The sequence below is a fragment of the Giraffa tippelskirchi genome, chromosome 12, assembly GCF_054371585.1.
Source record: "Giraffa tippelskirchi isolate mGirTip1 chromosome 12, T2T-mGirTip1v1.2.pri, whole genome shotgun sequence".
Classification (NCBI taxonomy): Eukaryota; Metazoa; Chordata; class Mammalia; order Artiodactyla; family Giraffidae; genus Giraffa; species Giraffa tippelskirchi.
The window spans coordinates 8,071,284-8,094,337 of NC_137286.1; the positions used below are offsets into that span (position 1 = coordinate 8,071,284).

A 23,054-nucleotide genomic window follows, 5' to 3' on the forward strand; every position below is an offset into this window, starting at 1 on the left:
TCACTAAAGGAAATCAACCCTTAATATTCATTGGAAGGAGGGATGCTGAAGCTGAAGCTACAATGATTTGGCCACCTGATGTGAAGAATGAACTCACTGGAAAAGACCGTGATGGTGGGAAGGATTGAAGGCAAAAGGAGAAGGGGACAACAGAAGATGAAATAGTTGGATGGCATCACCCACTCGATGGACATGAGTCTGAGCAAATTCCGGTAGTGAAGAACAGGGAAGCCTGGTGTGCTGCAATCCATGAGGTCACAAAGAGTCGGACACAACCTAGCAACTGAAAAATAACAAATGTAATCACAAGGTCTTTAGATGTGGAAGCAGGTGACTAAGGATCAGTGTCTGAGGACAGGTCACTGAGGACAGTCACTGATGACTTGGAAGAAGGTAGCAGTCTCTAGAAGAAGCTAAAAAGGCAGGAAAGTGAATTCCCTCCTAGAACCTCCAGCAGAGACATAGCCCTCTACACCCTGATTTCAGCCCAATACAATCTATTTTAAACATTTGATCTTCTTAACTATAAGTTTATGTTGTTTTCAGGCATTAAAATTATGATAATTCATTACAGCAGCTGTAAAAACTAAAATAAGAATATCCTTCCCACCCAAAAAATTTCCATTATAGCAATTTATCCTACTACTAGAAATTTATAGAAACTTAAGATATATATTTAGAAACATAATATATATATTTGATGATGTCTATAATGGCATAATTTATAATAGTGAATTTTTTTTTGCCTGTGTGCCACAATACGTGTGATTTAAGTTTCCCAACCAGGGATCAAACTGGTACCCCCAGCAGTGGGATCATGGAGTCTTAACCACAGGACCACCAGGGAGGTCCCAATTATAGTGATATTTTGGAATCTGTTTCATTGCAGGATGTGCAATGGCTGATAAATTATGTACAGCTGTAATGTGCAATACTATGCAGCCATTAAAATCACTTTATGAAAGAGCTTATTTTATAGGGAAATGTCTATGATATATTAGTTTAAAGGCTATTGTTGTTCTTGTTCAATTGCTCAGTCGTCTCCAACTCCTTACGACCCCATGGACTGCAGTACACCAGGCTTCCCTGTTCTTCACCATCTCCTGGAGCTTGCTCAAACTCATGTCCATTGAGTCGGTGATGCCATCCAACCATCTCGTCCTCTGTCATCCCCTTCTCCCACCTTCAATCTTTCCCAGGATCAGGGTCTTTTCTAATGAGTTGGCTCTTCACATCAGGTGGCCAAAGTATTGGCGTTTCAGCTTCAACATCAGTCCTTCCAATGAATATTCAGGACTGATTTCCTTTAGGATGGACTAATTTGATCTCCTTGCAGTCCAAGGGACTCTCAAGAGTCTTCTCCAACACCACAGTTCAAAAACATCAATTCTTCAACATTCAGCCTTCTTTATGGTCCAACTCTTACATCCATACGTAACTGTATATACAATAGCATATAATCTTTGAAAAGCTACTTGTTTTTCAAAATACCAAAATATTAGCCAAGGTCACTGGATAGTAAGCCTATAAATTACTTTTTTGTGTGTGATTGTCTATGTTTTCCAGGGGCTTCCCTAGTCGCTCAGCGGTAAAGAATCTGCCTGCCAATGTAGGGCATGCTGGTTCGATCCCTGACCCTAGAAGATCCCCTGGAGAAGGAAATGGCAACCCACTCCAGTATTCTTGCCAGGTGAAACCCATGAAAAGAGGAGCCTGGCAGGCCACATTCCACGGGATTGCAAAGAGTCAGACATGACTTAATGATTGAACAACAAACATTTTCCAAATCTGTAGCATTAAGCCTATATTTATTTATGCTACTTGAGAAACTACTATACAATTGTATCAGAGCTCACTCATATAATAAAGCAACATACTGCCATTAAAAAAAAAAAGCCAAATTGTAGAAGAATAGCTAATAGCTCTAGAAAGAATTAATGATCTATTACTAATCGAGAGCATTTCTATGGTAGCAAATAAATTATGATTCACATTTGGGTTAAGAAAAATAGACTTGACAGAAAACATATTGACAAGTAATCCACTAAAATGTCAACACTGGTGGGCTTTGGAGAGATTTTTATTGTCTGTGTACGCTTTCTGTAATCAAAAGCAAACAGAGAACTTTTGTAGCGGTCGACGTTTGGAAAAGCACCCACCCCTGGCCTTCTGAGTGAAGGTCTGAAAGTGACCAGCTAGTTGTCATGGCTGCCAGCTGGGTGGGGGCCTCCCTGCATCCCTGGAGGGAACATTGCCCTTGGGATCCAGGTGCACTAGCTCCATACACGCCAAGTCCACAGGGTCAGAGGCACAAGTTCTGACATCAACAGCATCTGCCTTTCACATCAGGCCCTTTCTTGGCTGGCCATTTTTCACATCCCATTCCTGCCTCAAAGGCCTGCTGGGTACTCACTCTGAAAAGCCGTGCCGCAGCTTCTGCTGAAAGCTCTGCTCCTGCGTGCCTGGCTGGCAAATTCCCTCAGGAAATCCCCAACATCAGTACCTTCAGGTCTCTTGGGGGCTGGTCAGGTTTCCCAGAAAACGGTCCTCCAAACTCCCACCCGGAGTGCAGGCAGAGTCCGGGGTCCTGCTGCAGAGAAGACTGGGCTCTTGTCCTTTGTATGGAAAATCTCACTCACTTACCCTTTTTCTTCACAGTGTCTTCTTGGTCCTCTGACCTATGGATGCTCTGCTCATGTTTCTCAAAGACCACAGAGGGACTTCCCCGTGGGTGCTTTGGATAAGAATCCGTCTACCAGTGCAGGGGACATGGGTTTGATCCCTAGTCTGGGAAGATTTCACGTGCTGTGGAGCACCTAAGCCCGTATGCTACAACTACTGAGCCTGTAGTCTAGGGCCTGCATGCTGCAACTACTGAAGCCCATGTGCCTAGAGTCCATGCTCTGCAACAGGAGAAGCCACCGCATTGAGAAGCCCAAGAATCGCAACCAGAGTACCCCATGCTCACAGCAACTAGAGAAAGCCAGCGCATAGCCATGAAGACTCAGCACAGCCAAAAGAATTGAAAAAAAAAAAAAAGACAGAAAGCACCTCTGTCCACTTCTGAAGTCCTTCCTCCATCCTCCACCAGACTCTTTTCAGTTTCTTATCACCCTTCCCTTTCAGAGGTAGGAAGTCCCGAAGTCTCCAGGGAACCCACCTTCTACACCAGGCTGCTCTTGGCTCTTCCTACCAACCACTAGCAGATTTGTAACAAATGTCACCACGCGCCGACCTGCTCTTCCAATCCCACATGTGGTGCTGTTCTCCGTCCCCCCATCTCCCGGGCCCTCATGGGTCTATGCCTATTCAGAGGACCTTTGGTTGCTTTTTGAGTAGATCTGAAGTGGGAGAGAAGCCTAGTATGTGGACAGAAGTCTTCTGGAATTTGCTGACCTTTTCAGCAAGAGGAGCCTTGCCTTAAGTCACACGGGGTTCCATGAGGTAGGGCCATGGGCTATCAGAAGGGTCCAGGGTGGAGAACGAGGTGGAGAAAGGATTCCGGACCAGGGACCAGCCCACGTGAGGGTGCTGAGCAGCCCAGCTGTGCTAGGAAAGCAGAGTAAGATCACAGAGAGCGATTCCCCAGAGACACCAGCCGGACCTGTTTTCACACACCAGACACACTGGATGTTTTCAACATCCACTTTATTTCTGTACCAGTACCACCTACCCTGTCCCTGCTGGTATCAGGGGTCTGAGCTTGGGGGTCTATTTTCTATAAGTGGGCTATGATTCCCCCAGGCTCAGCCCCAGGGCAGCCAGGACTCCAGGGGACCAATGCAGGCAGAGGAGACAAATGCGGACCAGCCTGAGGCTGAGCTGATACAAGGTCACCCATGAGGAACACGAGAGCGGCGATGAGATTTCTGCAGCCGCGTCTCTTGGATAATCACAGAGAAGCCCCAGGTCTGCCTGGACCCTCTTTGGGGAGGTCAGATAAAGGGCTCCTCTGTGAGCCCCCTAGGAAGCAGCGAGAGTGTGAGTCCCCTGAGCCCAGGCATGCTGAGATGGGCCCCTGTGTTCACGCTCCACCCCCTGGAGACACCGAGGCCTCTGGTGCCCAGCAGCTGACCCAGCACCGTGTGATCTGGCAGTCCTGGTGCAAACGCTGAGTGCTGCCACGATCATTTGGCTTGAAGCACCTTTCAGGCCGGCCTGGAGACGCTCCAGGTAACCAGGGGAAACCAGAGCCTCACCCTCAGATTTTGAACATCCCCAGAAGGTGTAGTTTTTCAGTCAGAAGTGGAAATTCACGTGGATCCGCCCTTCCATCCATGCAGCCCTCCCCTGGTCACCTGGGCAAGTGTCGATAAACCTCTTAACACAGGTCTTCTAGCGCCTTCCACTCAGTGCTAGGAAGGAAAGACGAGACGCAGAAGTGATCCAGGGCAGGTCTGGGTCTGCTGGTAGGACGGAGCCCAGAAGCTAGATTCAGAACATCCCTTGTGCTAAGCTGTAGTCGCCGGAAATGCCAGTCACAGACACCAACAGTGAAAACAGGGCTTCTTCTCACTTGGACCTAAAAAATGTTCTGGAGAGTTCTGTGGGCAAGTCTGAAAGTCAGCATCTTCTCCAGTGTTACTGAGCATGGAGGCCACTTTCCTTCGCAAGGCACTCTTCCCAGCACATCCAGGGCCTACGATAAGCAGGACGGAGGGTCTAAAGCCTCAGAAACTCGCGCTACAGCTACAGTGTTTCTAGCCAGCCCACACTCCCAGCAGCCTGCACAGCTGCCTTTGCATACTAAATATGGAGCCTCGGATGTTCACACACGGTGTGGCCTCAGTGCTGGAAAATAAACCCTCACATGCCAGACCTTTGGGAAAATGCAGTGCTAAAGATGCCTGATTTCTTCAAACTTTGTTTTCCACTTTTTAATCTTCATTCCCCATCTGCAGTTGGGAAATTCTAGATCAATTAGAATTGGCTTCTTCATATTGCTAAAAAGAGATTCTGTTTCAAGGACCAAATAGAGAACTCAAGGAGAGAAATATTTTGGATTTTCAGAGCACTCACTTTAACTTCCACAGGCTGTTTTATAAAGTGCGTGCATGCTAAGTTGCTTCAGTCATTTCTGACTCTTTGGGACCCTATGGACTATAGTCCACCAGGCTCCTCTGTCCACAATATTCTCCAGACAAGAACACTGGAATGGGTTGCCATGCCCTCCTCCAAGGGATCTTTCTGACCCAGGGATCGAACCCTGCATCTCTTATGTCTCCTGCATTGGCATGTGGGTTCTTTACCACCAGCACCACCTGGGAAGCCCGTTATGAAAGTACTTCATTAAAAAGAATAAAACAATGTAGTATCTTGGTGCATTAGAGAACACACTGCAGCATCAGCTTAGGACATTCTGCCAGCATGGAGGGTGTTCCTCCTGCCACATTCTCTGCTTGGCAAACTTCTATTCACCCCTCCAAACCCTAACTCAAATGCCCTGCCACCTGTGGAATATTTCCTGATCACACTGTCCCTCTTTATCTCCGGAAGCACTTAAGTGCTTTTTATCTGATGCAATCCACATCTCTTAGTCTATAAATCTATGTTTATCATTTTTGTCTGTATTTTTATCTGCTGGGTATAAAGATTCACATCTATAAATGTCTGTTAGTTCACTGCGGTTGTGAAAAATTGTTAGTTCAAATGCTGCCCCTGAGAATACTTCCAGACTTGAGCAGCAGGAAAATTTCCAGAGATTTAGACTGTCTCCCCTACTCCCGCTTTCTCCCACTGTGTAGACCTTAGCATGTGACCAAACACCAAACACCGAAAGGCAATGAAAGAAGAAGTCTTTGTAAACCTGTCCTAAGATGAAAGGAAGAACACACTTGTGTTCTTCCCTCTTAGCAAGTGGGCTTTAAGAATCTCTTGTGTCTTAGAGGTTCTTAAAGCTGTGTCTTACACAAACTGTTCTGTGGTGTGCACCCCAACTGTGGCCTGATCCATGGAGCTCTAACTCCAACCAGGGAAACCCTAACATCCAGAGTCTGGGGAGAGGAGGGGGCTGCAGGTTCTTCAGTTGGAATGTTGAGGTTCAGATCCTGGCTCTGTCGCTTCCAAGCTTAACTCAGCCTCACAAAGAATCAATTTCGCCATCTGTGAAATGGGCACAATAACAGTACAGAATTTACAAGATTTAAGAGACAACCGAGACAAAGTGTAAAGAGTTGAGAACACAGGGTCTCATAGTGGGAGCTTGATAATGCTCGTTACTTTGATTTTTATTGTATATATTATGGGAAGCGTCAGTGTTGAGGGTGCCTCCTCTCTTCTACAGCTCTTAGAACAAAGTGCGCTTTTGCAGGATCCCACAAAGGCCAGCTTTCCCGCATGTCCCTGAAGGCCCTCTGCTGTTTCTCTCCTGTCATGAGGCTCCCATGAGACAAGACTGTCAGCCAGTCATCCTGCTCAGAGAAGGACAATAAGCACCCTCACCTATACCTCATTCCCTGCTACTCATGTCTCGTCACTCTCTCCCTTCTCTCTGGGGTCTTCAGTATAGAAACAGTGGAGATAAGAGAGAAAGTAATTTGGAATGGGTGAGTCTTGTGTTTTCAAACACACCAGGCAACAGGCTAATAAAAAAGAACTTAGAGAAAGTAGGGCCCCCGCTTGGGAGGGCTAAGTTGACGCTCCCCTCCCCCGCCATCCCAGGCAGGCTTGACCTTCCCTGGTCCAGCCCTCAGCTCACTCCTTCATCTCTGAGTGCCAGGTCTAACAGATACACCTGGCACACTGTGGAAGTTAGCTACTGAATCACTGAAAGTAACTGAGGAGTGGACTGGCATAAGCTCATTTGGGATATGATTATCCTAAAGGTTAGACTATAATAGGTTGATAATAGATCTTTGATAACTGACTACATCCAAATTTAAAACTTAGGTCAAGGAATACAGACTTTGATTCACTTTTAAATAGTAGAGAGAAGAGAAAGAAAATAACATTTTCAGGCATTTTCCATTTCAAAATGGAAGACCATAACATTAATAACACTAGAAACTATAGTACGAGCTAACTTTTCCTGAATGCTGATTACATGACAATGTATCAGGGGCTTCCTTAAATCCCTACAAATGAGATACTATTCGCCCCGTTTTAGAGATGACCAAGTTGAGGCTTAGAGAGGCTGAGTGATTTGTTTACAGAACTCATGAGTGATGAAACCAGGATCTGAGCCAAGACAGTCTGATTCTAGACCTGAAAACAGATCATTCTTCAGACACGCTTGGAGTTCCTACCATGTTTTCAGACTTGTCCTGCAGGAACACGGCGGTGAGTCATGGTTCTGCCTCCTTAGCATCTATAACCTAGTTCTGCCGAATTAGAGTTAAGTTTGAAATGCAAAACAGAAATGAAAAGAGGGAGGTGTGACTTCTTTATTGCCACAGACATGGTTCTGTCACCCATTCTGGGTGGGCGTGGAACAGTCCAATAACAGTCTGCAGTGATAGGCAGTGTGGCCTTGGTCAAGGCCCATCCTCTCTCTGAGCCTCAGCTTTGTCAACTGGAATTCAATCTATAAACTCTCTTCCAGGGAACACAATTTGCAAGGCTCCTCCTTAGGACACAAATGGTGGCTTCAGCAATAAGTAGGACCAGGTCAGATGGTTTTCTGCCCTCAAGATGTCCTCAGTCTGTAAATCAAGAGGGTTAAACCAGCACAGGTCACAGCATATAAAAAGTGTTTAATAGAAAGCAAACTTAGGTTAAGAAAGGGGAAAGATGTGGGGGAGGGGGATAAATTAGGAATTTGAGATTAACAGAAAACACACTACTATATAATAAAACAGATAAACAATAAGGACCTACTGTATAATAGCACAGGGAATTATACTCAATATCTTATAATAACCTATCATGGAAAAAGAATCTGAAAAGAATAGATATATACAAACACATGCATAACTGAATCACTTTTCTGTACCCCTGAAACTAACACAACAGTGTAAATCAACTGCACTTGAATTTTAAAAAGGCAGTGTTTCACTGTTGTTGGGCTTGCTGATTTTCATGAATAAGGCTTAAGCGTCTCAGAGTTCCAAGGGAGAGGTGATGGTGGTGCTGGTGGTCATGAGTGTAATTGTGTCGGTGCTTAGCAGGGACATCTTTGTTACAAAGATTTTACAGTGCTAAGGAAGTTAATCTGCAAATTAAAATCAATTATCTTCAGAGGGCTGGGCTCTGACTCCATCTCTCTCTTGCTCCTCCTACAGACTCGAAGGCCTGCAGCTCAACATGGCAGAGCGTCAGGCTGGAAAGAAAGCTCTCCGTGGAGGAGGCTCAGTGATGAGTCCTGATGAACCAAGCCAAGGACACTTGAGGTCCTTACTCCCTGATTCTCATGACTCACGCACCCTTTCTCAACCATGTTCTTTTCAGTTCTAAATGCCAATAGTCCCTCAATAAAGTCCTTTTATGATGGTGATAACGATGATGATGGTAATGGGGATGATGACAGTGGCGATGGTGGTGATGATGGTGATGGTAGTCATGATGAGGGTGACGGTGGTAATGGTGATATTGATGATGTTAGTAACAATAATGGTGTTGATGATAATGGTGATACTGTTAGACTGTGCAACAATGGATGAACCAGATTGCAAAGAATTCTGCTGATGCTGAAATATGAGCAAAGATGGAATGTCTAGACAGAGGCTCATAGACTAGGCTTGCTGTTAACATAGTCCTCTGGCCATGAACACAGAGGATGGAGCTGCACGTGTGTGTATCTGGGCTGTACTGGACACCATGAGATCTGATTCCCAACATGCCATGAGCAAATCCCTTCTCTTCTTGGGGGATTTCATTTGTCCTGTCTCTGAAATATAGTCTGCCCTGAGGAACATGTAAGCAACCTTTCATCTCTAACAGACAGTTTCCAAGTGGATGGAGTTTATAAGCCCCTTAGAAATTATGAAAAAGGATAGAAATAATCCAATATGGAATGTCTAACAGAGCCTCCTGTTGCAAAAGAATTTCCATGAATGTTATTTTTTAAATTAACCACATGCATATTGCAGGGCTCACAATAAATATATGAATACAAACAAGAGAAATTCATGTAAATATATAATTATATTATGCACATTATATAAATGTCATATAAACTCTGAGAGGGTAGAAACAAACCATGACTACGGATAATCATGAATAAATAACTTGTTATGCTTAGCTGTTTCTCGAAGTACAAGGTTTGCGTTCCGGAAAATTATTTCTATCTCACACCCCCCTCTTGTTTGTTGATTTTTGCTTAGGTGTTAGCCACTGCAGGGGCAAAGCAGCAGGTACTGTGAGGGAAGATTTCAGAAGAGGCCAAAGTGCCAAGTGTTTTGAATTCACACGACTGTGTCTGAGACGCATGCTGCGGTAACAGGACCATACAGAGGGGTGCATGGGGAGGGCGGGGGACTAGAGGGTACAGCAGAGAGGCTGGAAAGAGAAACAAGATGATGACCATTCACAACATATATCCAAGGGCGGCTTCTTCTGGCGCCCTTAGAGAGGTCCTGGTAAACCTGTGTGCCTCCCGGACAGCCTTGAACTTGGTGAGGTTCCCTGATATTCAGAAAGTTGGTGCGCTTAGAGGCTGTGAGGATGCAGGAGCCTGTGCTGACTGAGAAAATATCAAAGAGAATTCTCTTACCCTTGTAAGACTCGGTAGATGCCAAGAAAACTGGGAGAGCTGGGGAAGCTGAACCAGGCAAGTGCGTCTCTAGATCTTACAAGACTCTCTGAGGAAAGAGGTGGGATGCCAGTGGGGTCAGGGAAATGACTTTGCAAGCTGAGGTCACCCACAAGTTCTCAGTCTGCACACTTGACCTTGGCTCTGTGAGTGTCCTAGAGCATTTAGTATTTATTTAGCATTGAATATGACATCTTTCGAGATTCCCCCAGGAGTTGAGAAAGGTCAGATGTTAACCAAAGCGGGGCAGTCCCCGACTGTGACTATATGTCAGGTTTATTAGTTGAGAAGTGATCAACCAAGGTGAACAGGTACCTGGTTTTCTGGACACTCTCAGAAACTCTCAGCCAAATAACTGATCTAATTACCCAGTTATAACTGGTTCTCTAGGAAGGTAAAGGAATGTTTGTGTCCCACCGATGTGATACTTACAACTAGGGCCTCTGGCAGGTACTTTGATTTAGGTGAGGCTCCGAGGATGTAGAGCTTTCCAGGTGGCTCAGTGGTAAAGAACCCACCTGCCAAAGCAGGAGATGCAGGAGACCTGGATTCGATCTCTGGGTTGGGAAGATCCCTGAAGAAAAGAATGGCAACCCACTCCAGTTTTCTTGCCTAAAGAATTCCATGGACGGAGGAGCCTGGTGGGCTACAGTCCATGGGATCGCAAACAGTCAGACACGACTGAGCCACTAAACATTAACAACAACATGAGGATGAGGCCCCATGATGGGATTAGCATCCTCATAAGAAAAGGAAGAGTTTTCCACCAGGTAAAGATACAGGGAGAATGCAGACTTGTGTGTCTAGGAAGAGGGCCTCCACCAGGGACAGAATCTGCTGGCATCTTGATCATGGGCTTTCCAGACACCAGAAAGAACTCTGAGAAATAAACGTCTGTTGTTTAAACCACTCAATTTATGGTATTTTTATAGCAACCTGAGCAGACAAAGATAGGCACAATGACTTACCAGATTTACTTCCTATCAACCAGTGATGATTGTTATGGGTTGAATTGTACCCTTCCTCTGTCCTGAAAAAAAAACATGTCAGAGTCCTAATCTTGAGTATCTTGGGTTTTTTTTAAAAAAAAAAAAAAAAAAAAAAACTTTTTGGTCATGCCAAATGGCATGTGGCCTTTAGCATGTGGGCTTTTAGCTTCCCAACCAGGGATCAAACCCACATCCCCTGCATTGGAAGCACAGAGCCTTAACCACTGGGCCACCAGAGACGTCATGGATCTTCTGTATATTATTAAATTGAGATCATTAGGGTGAGCCCTAATCCAATATGATGATGTCCTTTATAAAAGGGGAAATTTGGACACAGACACACAGGAGAAGATCGTGTGGAGGTAAAAGCAAAAATCAGGATGATGAATCTACCAACCAAGAAACACCAACGATTGTCAGCAAACCACCAGAAGCTCAGGGAGAGGCCTGGAACAGATTTCACAACTCACAGCACTCAGAAGCACCCACCTGCTGACACAATGATCTCTGACTTCTAGTCTGCAGAATTTTGAGACAATAAGTTTCTGTCTTTGATGATGTTCCGTGTGGTACTTCATTAGGGTGGCCCTGGAAACTGGTTTGAGGAGGAGGAGGATGGCTACAGCAATGCCATACCAATGGGGACCATGCTGGTTACACCTTTAGAGCATCAGCTAGATGGGGACAAGACCCAGAGCTTCAGGGAGAGACCCTCACTGTGTTACTCTGAGCTAGTGACTTCACCTCTCTGGCCTTCAATTTCCTCATCTTTAGAACAGGGATAATGTAAGAGCTCAGAGGTTGCCACTTGCCCCCACCATTAGGTGAGATAATGTACATCAGGTCCCGGGCCAGGACCTGACCCCTGGAAAATACTCCACAGTCAGCAGCTGTTGCATCTTTATTCTCTAGCTCCCTTTGCAGACACTGTCGAGTCTTCCCCAGCATCTTGTCCCCAGCTCACTTCTTATTATCCTCCCCTACTGCAAAAACATGGAAGCTGCAGCTTCCTAGAAGCCTGGGCCAATGCCCCACAAATCATTGCACCCCCAAAATAACTCAGAGATTGATCCCCATTTTTTTCTCCAGTCACTTGAGGCTTGTGTAGCCTCCAGAAAATGTGTGTCCCACTGAAGCTGTTTAATGCATAGATTTTATACCCTAAACAAAGATAACACTAATGAATTCACAGTCAACCTTTTCAGCCCTGTGATAGCAAAAGATTTTCAGTCACTTTAGCCCAAGCTACATTTGCACCCAGGGTCACCCCAAGAAAAGGACAACACATTAATCTTTGTCCTCCTGGTGTTGAGCAAACTCTCAAATAATCCATCGCATGGCATGAAACGAAACTCAAAACCTTAAAACGCCATCTATCTGGCCCCCAGTTAAAACATAATCTTTTTAAGCTGCCAATACCTACAGGCCAGGATCAATAGAGGGGACGATTATGAATGGCGTTTCCTAGTGATCTGGTTGGACAGGGAATGGATTACTGCTGTCATATTCAGAGCAGGGAAAGGTGGAGCCCCCGGGTAACTGCTAGCAGCTGCAGATAACCTGGCTTCCTCCTCTGGCTCAACTGATGTGGAAATCACGTCCTACAATCACAGCCATGGAGGTGGTGCTTTTAAAAGTCCTGCTAAGCCACAGGGTATTTTTCAGGAAATGAGTTAAGCATCCATCCAGGCATTCAAGGGAGATATTGGCAGTGCATCCTTTGAGCCAGGTACTGGGCTGAGCGTGAACAATTGTGAGATCTTTGACCAGATATGTGACATTCCAGAAACCATTGGCCTTTCTCCCTTGGACTTTAAACACATGAGAAAAATCAGAGGTGAATATGGCATGGAATTTCACACAGGCGAGAGGAATCTACATTTGAATTCTGAGCTCCTGCCACTAAGGCTCTGGTCTTTTCTATCTCACCTTACTTCAGATATGGAGACCAGTTCAACTCGCTCTGAACCTCACACCTGTTCGAGTCTATTCACAGTCTGGACACAGTCCCTGAATCTAGCAACATCTGAACTCCATGATGGCTCGGGTCTTTTCTCTTGGAATGCTTGCCATGAATGAGGATGAGACTCGTGGCTGAAGTGTAATTCATACGAGCCAGTGGAAAGGAGATGAGCACGCTTGAAATGAGTGGAAACGCTCAAACAGAATCTCACATGCTCTTTCTAGACCAGCATGATGGACTGTCAGCTGCCTTGAGTTCTCAGTCTAAAGAAGTCAGCATCCCTTTTAAATAGGCTCCGTCACTTTCAGACCTCTGCTCTTCCCATTTTGGACATTGTCCACATTTAGGAGGGGTTGTGGAGGAGATACTCTTGCCTGGAAAATCCTATGGACAGAGGAGCCTGGTAGGCTGCAGTCCATGGGATCGCTAAGGGTCGGACACGACTGAGCGACTTCACTTTCACTTTTCACTTTCATGCATTGGAGAAGGAAATGGCAACCCACTCCAGTGTTCTTGCCTGGAGAATCCCAGGGACGGGGGAGCCTGGTGGGCTGCCATCTATGGGGTCGCACAGAGTCGGACACAACTGAAGTGACTTAGCAGCAGTAGCAGCAGTGGAGGAGATAGGGGCTCCCCAGGTGTTAAAGGGTCTGCCTGTCAATGCAGGAGCCACAGGAGACATGGGTTCAATCCCTGGGTCAGGAAGTTCCCTTGGAGGAGGAAATGGCAACCCACTCCAGTATTCTTGCCAGGGAAAAACCCATGGACAGAGGAGCCTGGTGGGCTACAGTCCATGGGGTTGCAAAAGAGTTGGACACGACTGAGCACGCACACATGCTTGCATGTGGAGGAGATGCTAACAGGTAACAGTCTACAGTTGACTCCACGAGACTGTGCAGAGGGAGATGCTGGTGGGCTAAGGCTCCCACACTCCCCCACTGCCCAGTGAGGCGGGGGTTGCTCTTCCCAGTTGATGGATCCTCCTTTCCACTCTCTACCACACCTGTTTCTAGAAGATGGATTCTGGACTCGTGATGTAGAATCAGGAAGTAGACTGAGGAAGTCCCAGAGATGCTGAGAATGGAGAGATGACCCACAGGAGAGGACTTTCTGGTGGGTTGAAGGGGGAGAGGTGTGGGGGGGAGGCAGAAGCCAGCCTTGGTGGGCTGGGGTAGGGAGGATGGGTGGACTCTTTTGCAGCACTGGGTTAGCAAATCACAGGCTCTGAAGAAGTGTGGGGGACAATGGAGTTAGGGAAGGGAGGGAAAGGAACCTCGGAGATGCTGGGAAGGTGGGAGGACTTGAATTGGATCATTTTCAACATTTTGTAAGAGATGCAAGTTCAAGAATGAGAGTCACTTTCATTACTTGAGCTGTTGAGATTGTTGACATATTTGATTGTGATTCTGTCCATGTGGATTCAGAAGTCAAACAGGGTCTGTCTGGGGGGAGCTTCTGGGTTGGACCCTGGACCTACAGGCAGCCCTCAGGACAGGGACGGGCAGTTGCATGGGTAGGGCAGGGACCATGGCTCGGGCAGGGGGAGCGACGTTTCCCCGAAGGAGGTATCCAGAGAGTGGATATGACGGGGCCACACCAGCCAGACATGGCCAGGCTAGACTCCCACCCCGAGTTTTGATTCCTCTGAGATCTTGACTGTTGGCCATGGACCGGTCCACCCTGTCTGACCACCCTTCATGTCCCAACACCAAAGGGAATGAAAGGACAACATCCCAGTCGACTACAGACAGCCCCATGAGAGAGAGAGAAGGTTGTACGTGCCCCCACGAACCTCTTCAATTGGGTGAGCACCTTCCCAACAGGTGAAGTCTGGGCCTGGGCTGGACGGACACTGGGATGGGGCGAGGTCACCCTGATGGAGGGACAGGGTGTGTGGAGAGTGGAGATGAGAAAAGCGGAGGTGAGGGATGAAGTGGGAAAGACAGGTCAAGTTCAGATGGGTAGGGCCTCAATGCCGAGATCAGGGGCTTTGGTTGAGAAGGCAAGTTTCCAAGAGGACTCCAGCTAGGAGGGAAATACCTGGCTCCTCGTGCTTAAGAGCCCACGGGAGAATGTCAGGCCTGCCCCATTCCACTGTAATTCTGTGTCCTGCGACTCCCTGGGAGCAGAAGTCATCAGATAAAGGTCTGTTTCTGACCTCTGCAACATCAGAAATCTTTAAAAGCCAGACTTGAGGGCTTAATATAACAGTGACCTTCTGATGCTTTCAGAAAAAGGGTGACTCTCTATAAAGAGCTTCCTAATTCACTAAGTGGGACAGTCATTGAGATAGTAAAGTAAATATGAATCTGAGAGACTTGCGGCTGGAGGTTGAAGGGAGACTTGCTTTTCCTCTCCCTTCTCCCCCTGCCCCCTGTTTCTCCTCCCCCCAACCCTTCCCTTTCTTCTTCCTCTTCTTTTTCTCCTCTTCCTCTCCTCCTCTTCCTCTCCTCCTCTTCCTCTCCTCCTCTCTCTCTCTCTCCCCCCCACACATAAAAATTAGCTTTCATATATACACACAGTCCGAACCAGGGTCACCAAATACCACTGACATTTTAACATTGTATTTCCAAACAACTCAGATTTGAACATTGCACGTGGTCTTCTTGTTTCCCTTGGATTTCAGTTTAGCTCAAGGGCCATCAGAGGACTCAGGATAAAACTCTCATGGTACCAGACAGCCAATCGTGTTTAATCTTCATGAAAAAGATAGAAATAGGTTACCCAGGACAACGGAAATATTTACGGTTCAATTTGACAAGGAGCCCAAACATCCTTGGGCAGACTGTTTTCTAGGGGATCACTCCATCCATTGTTCCCTCAAGGGTCAAGGGACTAAGGGAATGTCAGATGGGAGGAGCTGTCCTGAGCTCTCGGGTCCCCCCTGGGCCTTGCACTGTGCCAGCAGCTAGTACTTGCGCTCACCTATGATATAGGTACAATGAGCCCTTTTTCCAGGGCGATTAGCCTAAGCCGAGTGACTCAGAGAAGGTGCTCTGGGCTGCAAGGAACAGAAATAAGCCTGTACCTGGCTTGACCAACAACGAGTGTCCTCAGCCTCTGGGTCCAGCCCTTTTCCTGCTGTTTCATTGACTCTGGCTTCCTGTTTCAATATCCACCAAGGCAGGGTAGCTGCCAGCGGCCACAGGGCTTTCTCATTCACATTTAGAGGACCAGGAGGAACTAGCTTCCCATTGTTACTGTTGTTCAGTATCTCAGTCGTGTCTAACTCTTTACGACCCTATGGACTGCAGCACACCAGGCTTCCCTGTCCTTCAGTACTTTCTGGAGTTTGCTCAAACTCATGTCCATTGAGTCAGTGATGCCATCCCACCATCTCATCCTCTGTCATACCCTTGTCCTCCTGCCTTCAGTCTTTCCGAGCATCAGGGTCTTTTCCAATGAGTCAGCTCTTTGCATCTGGTGGCCAAAGTATTGCAGCTTCAGCATCATCTCCCCATGGGTTTCTCCAAAGAATGAGGACGTTTATCTCCACTAAGATCTAGATGTGTCCCTCTGGTTGTATTGGACAGGAACCATTGGTTTGCTTTATCCTAAGCCCACCCATGACTGGACCATTCCCAGGGTCCTGAGATTTCCATGATGGGCTGGGAGCAGTCAGCTGGGAAGGTCAGGATCTGGTGGCATCAACACAGTGAGCACGTCGGACACTCAGCTGGAAGGTGTCTGAGAGCCCTCGGTGTTGATGAATCACTAGAAATTAATGATAAAATATGTAATGTATGCAGCAAGAGCCCTGTGTGCTTCAGAAATATCTGAAAGCATCCAACTATTTCATTAATAGGATTTTAAATACTGTTTCCCTGCCTTACAAACTGACCCAGGTTAGACATAAAAGAAATTATTGGGCCTTCAGGGAAACACATCACTCACACACACACACACACACACACATACACACATACACACACACATTATTGAAAGCTCAGAAATAGACCAAATGAAAACCAATGCATGTATTATGGAATTTTTTAATGTTAGCAGAAACCATGGCAGCATTATTAATTTTAAAAATCACAATTTATAAAAAGAAATATAGGATGGTGCCTCCAAAGAAATTGTAAATGTTGAAGTGTGAGATATAAACAATTAAACAAGATGATCATGAAGAAATTATTTTGCTCAAATATTTGAATTTATTTTTAAGTGGGCCAGCATCTTTCACAGGCTTCCCTGGTGACTCAGATGTTAAAGAATCTGACTGCAAAGCAGGAGACCTGAGTTCAATCCCTGGATCAGGAAGATCCCCTGGAGAAGGGACTTGCTACCCACTCCAATATTCCTGACTTTAGAACTCCATGGACAGAGGAGCCTGGCGGGCTACAGTCCATGAGGTCACAGAGTCAGACATGACTGAGTGACTAATATTTTCAATGTCTTTCACAATAGCATATGAACTGAAGCTGACCTTTATTGGGAACCCATTAAGTGCTGACCCCAGTCAAGTACATCACCAGCATCAATCATCTCCTTTAATCTTCACATCACCTGAGAAGGAGGTGCCGTTCCCATTTATGAGTATGCTTAAAGACTGAATCTACAGTATTCTTGCCTGGATAATCCTGTGGACAGAGGAGGTTGGCAGGCTATAGTCCATGGGGTCACAAACAATCGGATATAACTGAGCACACACACACACACACACACACACACAGACCTAACATCAGGGGAGTTCTGTAAGTTTCCTAAGACACCCAGGTAATGAGATCTCAACTTCAGGACTGGGCCATCTATCTGTCATGCTACCATGATGGAATTCTCCTCAGCCCATTAAACTAGGTTTTGTTCATGTATTCATGAATCTAAACAGGTGCCTTTTGCATTCCAAACAAGCACTGCCTTGACTTCACTGGAAACCACTTCACGAGAGGAAAGCACAGACACAGAAGAAGATTCCCTGGGACACGCCATTTTCCCAAGGGCCACAACTCAATACACAGCCTGTGACCTCACTTGTCAGAAAGGCACTGCTAATGTTGTCCAAGATTCCCCACGTTTATGTCTCTAGGGTTGCAACAATTTAGTAGGGCTGTCTGGAGTCTTGACCTTATCAATAAATATTTTTAAAATCTTCCTCTTAAAAAAAAAATGTTAGCAGGCATCATATGATGACCTTTCACTTTTGGCTATTATTGGAAATGAATATGACTTTCACAGATTTCATATTGCAAATACTATTGCATTAACCATATTTATATACAACTTCTCTAGGTAGGAAAGTTATCTAGAAATTTAATTACAGTCAAAGGATAGAAATATCTCGAGGGGTCTTAAAGTTTTGTCTGCTGAGTTGTTCCAAAGTCACAGGTGAGCATGCCGCAGTTCAGTTCAGTTCAGTTGCTCAGTCGTGTCTGACTCTTCATGACCCCATGAATCGCAGGACACCAGGCCTCCCTGTCCATCACCAGCTCCCGGAGTTTACCCAAACTCATGTCCATTGAGTCAGTGATGCCATCCAACCATCTCATCCTCTGTCGTTCCCTTCTCCTCCTGCCCCCAATCCTTCCCAGCATCAGGGTCTTTTCCAATGAGTCAACTCTTCACATCAAGTGGCCAAAGTATTGGAGTTTCGGCTTCAACATCAGTCCTTTCAATGAACACCCAGGACTGATCTCCCTTAGGATGGACTGGTTGGATCTCCTTGCAGTCCAAGCGACTCTTAGTCTTCTCCAAGACCACAGTTCAAAAGCATCAATTCTGCAGTGCTCAGCTTTCTTCACTGTCCAACTCTCACATCCATACATGACCACTGGAAAAACCATAGCCTTGACTAGACGGACCTTTGTTGGAAAAGTAATGTCTCTGCTTTTTAATATGCTATCTAGGTTGGTCATAAATTTCCTTCCAAGGAGTAAGTGTCTTTTAATTTCATGGCTGCAATCACCATCAGCAGTGATTTTGGAGCCCCCCAAAATAAAGTCTGACACTGTTTCCACTGTTTCCCCATCTATTTCCCATGAAGTAATGGGACCAGATGCCATGATCTTAGTTTTTTGAATGTTGACCTTTAAGCCAACTTTTTCACTCTCCTCTTTCACTTTCATCAAGAGGCCCTTTAGTTCTTCTTCACTTTCTGCCATAAGGGTGGTGTCATCCGCATATCTGAGGTTATTGATATTTCTCCCGGCAATCTTGATTCCAGCTTGTGCTTCTTCCAGCCCAGCGTTTCTCATGATGTACTCTGCATAGAAGCTAAATAAGCAGGGTGACAATATACAGCTTTGATGTACTTCTTTTCCTATTTGGAACCAGTCCATTGTTCCATGCCCAGTTCTAACTGTTGCTTCCTGACCTGCACACAGGTTTCTCAAGAGGCAGGTCAGGTGATCTGGTATTCCCATCTCTTTCACAATTTTCCACAGTTTATTGTGATCCACACAGTCAAAGGCTTTGGCATAGTCAATAAAGCAGAAATAGATGTTTTTCTGGAACTCTCTTGCTTTTTCAATGATCCAGCGGATGTTGACAATTTGATCTCTGGTTTCTCTGCCTTTTCGAAAACCAGCTTGAACATCTGGAAGTTCACGGTTCACGTATTGCTGAAGCCTGGCTTGGAAAATTTTGAGCATTACTTTACTAGCGTGTGAGATGAGTGCAATTGTGCGGTAGTTTGAACATTCTTTGGCATTGCCTTTCTTTGGGATTGGGATAAAAACTGACCTTTTCTAGTCCTGTGGCCACTGCTGAGTTTTCCAAATTTGGTGGCATATTGAGTGCAGCACTTTCACAGCATCATCTTTCAGGATTTGAAATAGCTCAACTAGAATTCCATCACCTTCACTAGCTTTGTTCATAGTGATGCCTTCTAAGGTCCACTTGACTTCACATTCCAGGATGTCTAGCTCTAGGTGAGTGCTCACACCATCGTGATTATCTGGGTCGTGAAGATCTTTTTTGTACAGTTCTTCTGTGTATTCTTGCCACCTCTTCTTTATATCTTCTGCTTCTGTTAGGTCCATACCATTTCTGCCCTTTATCGAGCCCATCTTTGCCTGAAATGCCTAGTCAGCCCAAATAGGTCCACATGGAGTGTTAGGTTGACTTATTAATAAATCTTTAGGGTTGGATGTAATAGGACCTTCTTGGTTTCATTTCTTCTAGGTTTAGTTGAATGCATAGCCTCATTTGAGTGACGGTAATTACTGGTATAATGACTAGAACTTTCTTTTTAGAGGGTCACTGATACTTGTCCACCTAAAAGAATTTACACAGCCAGGTCAGCCAAGTGACTTGTCAGGGATGAGTTCAACAGCCCTACAGGTGACCTTTAACCAGAGATGAATTAAGAACAGCTGAGTCCACGCCCAGGTCCAAAATTTACAGAGGCTTAAACTTCTCATGCAGAGAAGGCGATAGCACCCCACTCCAGCATTCTTGCCTGGAAAATCTCATGGACGCAGGAGCCTGGTGGGCTGCAGTCGATGGGGTCGCGAAGAGTCAGACATGACTGAGCAACTTCACCTTCACTTTTCCCTTTCATGCATTGGAGAAAGAAATGGCAACCCACTCCAGTGTTGTTGCCTGGAGAATCCCAGGGAAGGCGGAGCCTACTGGGCTGCTGTCTATGGGGTCGCACAGAGTCAGACACGACTGAAGTGACTTAGCAGCAGCAGCAGCAGCAAACTTCTCATGAGCAATTTCTCCTTCCCCTTCTAGAGACTGGAAATAAAAATGACCGATGATTAAGTTAAGAAAAAATAGACACTCTTACATCACTTTAACATCATTTCCAAAATATCCTCAGAATGACAAAAATTATTTTGCGAGCCCCTTCCTACTTTTGACAATAATTACAACCCCAGGTCATTTTGTGGCACCATGTTCCTCCTCAAGTAGAGCATCAGACACAAAGCAGGTGTTCAGTAAATAGGTGATGGATTAATCAAGTCATACTAGAGTCCAAATATTAATAGCTTCTTAATGGCTAGTCTTCACTTGCAAAACTCCTCTTGTATTTACATTTTGAAACAAAATTCCTTGAGAGCTTCATATCAACCTTTAATTTTTAAGGAAAGGCAATTATCTTCAGCTACTATATAGAACAGAATCAGCAAGCTATGGTCCAGGGGTTAAGTCCAGCCCATCCACAGCCTCTTTAAGTGGTTGAAAAAAACTGAAACAATAATAATATTTGAGGAAACCTGAAAATTACATGAAATTCACATTTCACATTTCATTACAGTGTCCATAAAGTTTGACTGGATAAACCCATTCATCTACATTTTGTGTAAAGCTGCGTCGATGCTTAGAAGGCAGAGTTGAGTGGCTTTGACAGAGAACAAACAGCCCCATAAAGCCTAAAATATTTACTTTCTGGCCTTTTACACAAAGAGTTTGCTGACTTCTGATATGGAAAAGTCAACTTATTTAAAGTATAGCTAAACGTGTGTGTGCATGCTCAGTCTCATAGTTGCGTCTGACTCTTTGTGACCCCCATGGACTATAGCCTGCCAGGCTCTTCTGTCCATGGGATTTTCGAGGCAAGAATATTGAAGGGGGTTGCCATTTCCTTCTCCAGGGGATCTTCCTGACGCAGGGATGAAACCTGTATTTCTTGCGTCTCCTGCATTGGCAGGCAGATTCTTTACCCCTGTGCCACCTGGGAAGCCCAATAATGGAATAAAACAAAGTAAAGTGCGAACAGAAAGAATTTGTGCACTGCCCCCTAACAAAAAGGGAGAGAGAAAGCCTGGTATCATTAAGAAGCTATCAGACATTCTTTTATTTCTTTCAAAATTATTATTATTTTTTTAATAAATTTATTTATTTTAGTTGGGGGCTAATTGCTTTACAATATTGTAATAGTTTTTGCCATACATTGACATGAATCAGCCATGGGTTTACATGTGTTCCCCTTCCTGGACCCCCCTCCCACCTCCCTCCCCATCCCATCCCTCTGGGTCATCCCATTGCCCCGGCCCTGAGCCCTTGTCTCATTCATTGAACATGGAATGGTGTTCTGTTTCACATATGATAATATACATGTTTCAATGCTATTCTCCCAGGATGTCCCACCCTCACCTTCTCCCTCAGAGTCCATAAAATTGTTCTATGCATCTGTGTCTCTTATTCTGTAAAATTATTATTTATTTAAAATATTTATTAAATAACATCAATTTATTTAAATAATATTTTATTTATTATTATTTTTTACTCTACATTTGACTGTTTAAAAAACATACTTCTGCCAGAGAACACAAAAAGTGGTTCAGAAAGAGGAAATGATTTTAAAAAAAAAAAGAAAATGCAACAAATTTCAACTTTTTAAAACAAGTTAAAATGGAACAAAAACATAGTAAAACAAATATTCTAAAAATGATCTCAGGAAGCCATCAAGCTGAAGTCAGCTTTGACACAGGCTTGCTTTGCTTGGCTGGTACTAATTCCCTAATGAAAAAGATGGAATTGACCTTCAAAAGAGATTTAAATGGCCTTAAAAAACCATCCAGGGGGCCAGCCAGCCTCTAAATACAAACGTGGCCCCTCCTGCCCCCTTCCTGCGCTAAAGATTGCCCCTCAAAGTCAGCAAGGAACTTACAGTAATGGATTTCAAAGTCAAGACTCTAATGCAAATCTAAGCATTTGCTTATACACTCTCCCAAGTCTCGACAGATTAAGTTTGGGAGTATTTTCATAGATCATATCTACATAATCTAATAGAGGTGATTTCAGGAATACAGAAGATGTTTCCTGCCATGCACCTGCCAAAGTGCTGCTCCTCACCAACATCGTCAATAAGGCATCTTCTGATTTTTAAAAGATTCCATCCAATTTATAGAATCATGTTGAAGGGTTTTAAATAACATTCTGCTTCTGGAGAGAGGTCTTTGGCTTGGCAAAAGCACCAGGGAAAATGGGAGAGTCTAAGGATAAGGGACCCTCGTCTCTAATACGCTCAGGTAACGTAATTGACTTTGTTAAAGGGCGCTTACGAATCGTGCGATTTACATCTCGGGAGAGCTTCATACATTACCCACATGAGGTTCCGCTTGTTTAAATATTTCATCTTAAAAGCTGCAGCAGGCCCGTCACTTCATCCACACCCACTGTTCTCCGGCTGAAATGGATTCTCTAGTCCAATCATTCCACCCGTGACTCCAAGCAAAGGACGTCACTTCTTCTTTCCACAAGGGAACCGGTGCTGTCACATTACCTATTTCCATCGAGTTACACGAGGCCTGGGTGAGATTTTTCCCAAGCTGATGTCTTTGGGGAGATGGGAAAAGATTAGACTCCTGATGCTCTAATTTTCCTAATGTAAGTCAGTTTTTCAGATGTGAAGCATGTCAATCCGTGCAGGTCAGCGGGGACGGCAGAGAGAGGGTGGTTTTGCCCACGCTCAAGTGCAAGCTGTGAATACGTACAGGCTCACTCCCAGTTCCCTGGCTTATCC

The 23,054-nt window shown here is 45.1% G+C and overlaps 1 long non-coding RNA gene across 1 annotated transcript; it reads left to right on the forward strand.

The window, feature by feature from the left end:
• The first annotated feature begins 299 nt into the window (after positions 1 to 299).
• Positions 300 to 5,621, forward strand: LOC145529181 (uncharacterized). Its single transcript, XR_014070989.1, has 2 exons — positions 300 to 393; positions 2,659 to 5,621. It is a non-coding gene; the product is annotated as an uncharacterized LOC145529181 (long non-coding RNA).
• The last annotated feature ends 17,433 nt before the right edge of the window (positions 5,622 to 23,054 follow it).